The following is a 6,000-nucleotide window of genomic DNA, read 5'->3' on the forward strand; positions in this document are numbered from 1 at the left end:
GGTGTGATGGTTTTAAATCAATGACCATTTAAAAAATTTCTGAGAATGAGTCTGTTTGCATGAGTCAGGTGTTTAGGTTCTCCGATCAATTAATGCCACTGACATTCAGGTGTTCTCACTCTCCTCCCTTGATTGTAACATGATACTTACATCCTTCTGAAGCTTGCTGAAGCTCCACTTCTTCATGAAACTGTCCTCTAGTAATTTTTGCTTCACCCACCCACCACCTCATTCCTGACTTGCCCACCCAGAATGCACATTATCTTTACACTCAGTTTGGAGACGAATCTAATGCTGTCTTGGTATTACCTTGCTCTAGTTTTTCATCAGTTGAATATTAAAATAAAACTATTTTATTTTATCTAGCTAGAAAGCTAGATTCCTAACAACTGAAGGACAGAGGTTATAGTTTTATTTTAATATTCAAATTAATTTAACAAATAACAACTATCAGGCAGTATTTCACAAACTATGGATGGATACTGTTTTGGGCTAGGAGGACTTAAAGTTACCTAAGAGGGACTAATCGGACTCTGATGCCAATAAATAATTGCTTGCATTTGAAGATCTTTTCCAGTAAATAAAGTAACAGTAGGTAAAGTGCTGTCTTCCTCATTTTATAAATGAAGAATCAAAGGCCTCTTGTGTTAAAAGACTTCACCTAAGTGACAGGATCTACTGGCAGGTCCAAAGGAAGAATCTGGTTTCCTTATTCCATATGGCTCCTAACTTTCTGATATGCTAAAACATGTGGAATGAGGAAATTTTTGTTTAAACTGGTATTTTTTGCTAGTGGGGATTGATGAACAAGGAAGGACCGAACAAAGAAAAAATGAGCAAGATTAAATTCAGTCTTATTTTTTTCTGAAGGTAATTCCTGATAAATCTCACAAAGTATCATGAGAAAAAAAGACAAAAAAGAGAACATACTGTAAAATTCCATTTATATGAAGTTCAAAAACAAGCAAGACTAATCCATGATGACAGATTAAAACAGGGGTCACCATTCTGTAGGTTAATGACTAGGAGGGGGCACATAGGAGCCTGCAGGGATGCTAGAGATGATCTGTATTTTGATCTGTGTTATAATTATACAGATGTATACATATGTAAAAATTCCTCAAATAATACACTTAGATTTGTGTCTTAAGGTTATACCTCAATAAAAAAGGGAAAAAGTCCTGTTTTTTCAGATTGTTTTTTGAGTATCTATCATCTCAATTGCTTGAGGATTACAAGGAAACATACATTTGGTACTTCTACCTCCTGAGATGTGGTACAATAATTTTTCTACTTTACTTTTTTATTTGGAAATAATTTCAGACTTAGAATTCCCATATACTCTTTCCCCAGCTTCTCTAAACATCAATCAGAGCACAATGACCGAAACCAAGAAACTGACACTAACACAATACTTCTAACTAATTTACAGACTTTATTCAAATTTTGTCAAGTATTTCACTCACATCTATTTTCTGAACCAGGACCCAATCCAAGGACAACCCACTGCTTTCGACTGCTGTGTTACTCTGGGTCCTCCAAGAAGCAGAGGGCAAGATAGGATTAAACCCACAAAGATTTTATTAGGAGAAATGCCTGTGTGAGGGATAACGGGAGGGAGATGGCAAAAACTGGGAGCACTTCAGACTTCCACGCAAATCTGACACTGAATAGAAGGGAAAGTTGGGTAGATGACTGCCATGCAGTCTAAAGAAGATTCAGTAAGATCTCTGAGGAGTTAAGGGAAAGTCCCTTGTTTCTCAGGAATAGGCCTGCCTTAATTCCCATGCCATGCTCAGTCATTGGTCAGAAGCAGCCCTTGGGAAGCCCTGGGAAGCATCCAGAATAAAGGAGCTGAAGGTCTGTGAATTACATTCTCATGGCTGTCGAAACTGTCACCTATCCTTGGACTCCTCTAATCTGAGACTGTTCCTCAGTTTGTGCCTTTCTTTTTAACATCCTGACTTTTAAAAACTACCGGCCAGTTATTTTGTAGAATGTCCCTCAATTTGGATTTCTTTTCTTGTGGTTAGACTGAGATTACACATTTTTGCCCAGGAACGTGGAAGTGATGATGCACCCTTTTTCAGTGCATTATATTATTTTAACTGGTGATGTTAATTTTGATTCCTGGTTAGGTGGTGTCTACCAGGTCTCTCCACTTTTCCTTTATAAGTATTTGGAGAGATGAGACTATATATAAATAGCATGTTCCTGATTACACCTTTGCTCCTTCGTATCCACTGACAGTTGTTTGAAGCATTAACTATAGCATTTACCAAAAAGCATTTTCTATATCCATTATTCTTTCTACACTTATCAGTTGGAATCCCACTGTAAGGAAGAGTTTCCCCTGCTCCCTCTTATTTATTAAATCATTTATTCGTATCAGTATGGATTTTTATATTCTGTGAATTAATACTATCCAATACCAGACGATATTAACTTATTTTTAAAGATCTTGTCCTGAGAATTAAATGGCACTTGGTATATTGTAATCACAAAATACTAGACTTAGAAGATTTGTGTTCAAGACTCATCACAACCATTTACAGCAGGAAGACACTGGCCAGGTCGTTTAAGTTACCGTGGTCTCGTTTTCTTAAAACTATGTAATGGGAATCCTAACATCTATCCCAACAGGTTGTTCTGATAATTACGTGACTTAATGTGAAACTGCCAAATACTTTTAAGTATTAAGAACTCAAACGTTCCCCACTGTTTTAAAAGCTCAGTTTGTGGCAGGACTAACTACCTAAGAAGTTAAAGGTGAGAGCAAAAAAGAGCACGCTCTCTGCGAGAAACAATTCCAGGCAGTGCTCTTAAACGGCTCCCGAGTTTCAGGACAAGTCCTGGGGGGACCTAGGGGCAGGGTGGGCAGGCCGCAGCGAGAAGCGCTTGCAGCAGCAGCCCCGGAGGCCCTCCCGGCCGACCGCGGTGGGGAAGCCCAAGGACCCCGCGCGACCCCACCCCGGGACCGCGCGCAAGGCCACACGCGCCTAAGGCGGGAGAGCAACCTCTCGCAGCAAGCTGCGGGTCTGCGTCGGGACGCACCTCCCTTCCCCGCACTCGTCGCCACCGCCAGGCCGACGCCATCCAGGGCCCGGGGCGCGCCGAGGCCTCAGAAGCGCGGGCCGTGCTGCGTTCCAGACGCCGCGCCTTCACTGCATCCCCTTCCCGGGGAGCACACCCCCCAGCTCCTGGGCTTCGAGGGGTTGTGCACGCCCGGGCCGCGGGAAGCCGGCGCGTCCGTCACTCACCTGAAAACCCGGGGCCGGGAATCAGGAACTGCAGCTCAGACAGAGACGGCCCCAGGGCCCGCGGCCCACCAGCTTCCCAACAGCCGTTTGTGCGCCTGCGGGGAAGCCATCTCCAAGCGCCCGTCGCTTCCGTCATTCAAACCGCCCGCCAATGGCGGGACCAAGCGGCGGGAATCGGGCTAGTCCCGCCTCCCGCGAGGGCCGCTGGGACGGCCGCGCCGGAAAAGCCAGCGCACACGCCAAACCCTACGTAGCGGTCCATTATTTCACCTACGTACCGAGGCTTTGAGGTTCAGTCTCTCACTGGGTTCCCTTAACACAGCAGGAGACAGAGGTCCAGAAAGGAGAAGATATTTTCCCAGAGCATTGAGGGTGGCTTTAGTTTTAGGCCCTATTATGAGGATGCCACGGGATATGTATCCTTTTGCGCGTTGACTTGTACAATTCGTTTGGTACTGTCATTCTGCAGTTAGTGTCTCATAGCGTTCATTAGGGGCTCCAACTTGTACAACAATGAACCATATCGTGACAGACTGTGCCTCCAGAGGTCTGATACATCTACATGTCACGGTTTAAACTATAATCAGGAGATAAGTGCAGGTTTATGTTTATTGAGCAACTATTATGTGCCAAGTACAGTGTGGTAGGTGCAGGGGAGACAAGGGTAAATGGGTTATGGCCCCTCTCCTAGATTTTGTAGCCTAGAGGTAAAACATGGCAAGAATCAAAGAATTAGAACATGGGGAGTGGGAAAGAGGGAAGTTGCTGACATGATCAGATTTGGCTTCATGGTGGAGAAGAGGCCAGAGGGAATGAAGACTGAAGACTGAAGACTGAAAGCAGAGAAACCAATTAGGATACTACTATAGGAAGTGAAAGATGATCGAAAACGAGGCCAAACATCAGAAATTGGTGGTTACCTGGTTATGGAAAGCAAAGGAGAAGGAGAATCAACCATGATGCCTAAGTTCTATATTTGGCACTGAGTGGATGGGGATAACATCCTTCTAGAACTCAGGAAGAAGAGCAGGTTGGGGGCGGGGGAGTAATGAGTTAAACTTTGAATATTTTGAATTTAAGCTGTTTATAGGATATCTAGACAAAGGATGAATTGTAGAAATATTTAGGAGGCAAAATTAGTAATACTGACAAAGGATTGCATGTGGGGTTGAAGGAAAAGTTGAGAGTGAAGTTAACCTCATAGGCTAACAATGTTAAAGGTGGTGCTGCTACCAACCAAGGGAGAAATCAGACGTGGGAGTCAGTTAAGTGGGCAAGGTGATGAGCTCAGCTCTGGACATATTGAACTTTACTTGGGTGTGGAACATTTTGTGATGTGCAGTAAGCAGATGACTACAGTGGTAGACAGCCCAAGAACTGGGCTAGCATTTAGACTTGGGTTTCATTTCCATATGTGTGATAACGAAAGCTATAGTAGATAAGATCACTTAGGATTTGCAGAGTGATTAGAACAATGAGCTAAGGACCAAACTCTAAGGAACATCAAAACTTAAAGGGAATTGGAGAAAGGAACTGTCCAAGTACATGAAGAGATAGTGTGGCCCCACCTCAGCTTTGCAAACAAGGAAGCTGAGTTAAGGGCAAATTCAGTGACTTGGCCAAAAGCACATGTAAGTGGAGGGTGGAACCAGAGCTAGAATTCATGTCCTTATCCTAAATACTAGAATTTTTCTTCCCTGTCTCCCTTCCCCTAAATACTAGAATTTTTCTTCCCTGTCTCCCTTCCCCATTTCACATTTATCTTGATGGACAGTTGTATTCATTCTAAACATAGTCTTCAACATCCTCAACATAGACTCAGAGACAACCTCTTACACCCAACAAAAGATGTGCCCATTATTTCATGCTGTGGGCTAGGTTTAGTGCCCACCATGTTTTTCAAAAGCACCCTGCACCTTTCCCATCATGGCACTTATCGGTTCTTATTGAAATGAACTATTTATGGGGCTCTCTATTGATTAGACTCAGTTCCTCAAGAACCAGTAGAGCATATTTTATCTGGTTGCTGGCCACAGAAATCTTAAATGTTAGCTGAGTGAATGATATGCTCCACTTCCCCAACCTGCATCTGGGCAGAAATTCTACAATTGGACATTTTGAATTAAGGCTTGTTCTGTTTTTAAGAGAAGAGAGTAAGGAATCAAAGAAAGCCCAGTGGGCTTAGAGTCAAAGCATTTGGTCTAGCATCACAACTCTGAGATTTCTAGCTGTAGGACTCTAAGGCAATGAGCCCTAGTTTCTGTTTTGGTTCTCTATTGTTGCCAACCAAACCACCCTAGAATGTCCATAGTGGCTCACTGTTTATGGCTGGCAGTTGACTCTGGCTGTCAGTTGAAAGCTCAGCTGGAACTGTTGAATGAAATGCCTCCATGTGGCCTTTCCTTGTGGGTTGACTTCTTACTAGCTGAGTTTAAGAGGGAGTATCCTCAGTGTGAGCATTTCCAGAGAAAGAAAGTGGAAGGTGCAGGGCCTTTCAAAGACAAAAATGGTAAGCAGTTACAGTAAGTTCAGCCACATTTTGTTAAATATAGGGCAAGCCCAGATTCAGGTGAGAGGAAATGAACCCCATCTCTCAATGGAGAGAGTGACAAAGAATTTGTGGCCATCTTTAATTCATCACCATTATTTTAATAATATTTGATGTGCCCTCTTCACAGTGGTTGAATCATGAGAACATTTTGTAAGTTCCAAGAGGTATGTTACATAATATAGCAGCTAT

The 6,000-nt window shown here is 43.1% G+C and overlaps 1 protein-coding gene across 11 annotated transcripts in view; it reads right to left on the reverse strand.

The window, feature by feature from the left end:
* Nucleotides 1-3,386, reverse strand: part of CEP295 (centrosomal protein 295) — a 52,851-nt gene extending 49,465 nt beyond the window's left edge. For all 11 annotated transcript variants that reach the window (XR_003517471.2, XR_003517472.2, XM_027579814.2 and 8 more), the window contains exon 1: nucleotides 3,261-3,386. The gene's annotated coding sequence lies outside the window, so the exon portion shown is untranslated. The remainder of the gene's footprint in view (nucleotides 1-3,260) is intronic.
* Nucleotides 3,387-6,000: the final 2,614 nt, after the last annotated feature.

The sequence above is a fragment of the Zalophus californianus genome, chromosome 11 (assembly GCF_009762305.2).
Source record: "Zalophus californianus isolate mZalCal1 chromosome 11, mZalCal1.pri.v2, whole genome shotgun sequence".
Classification (NCBI taxonomy): Eukaryota; Metazoa; Chordata; class Mammalia; order Carnivora; family Otariidae; genus Zalophus; species Zalophus californianus.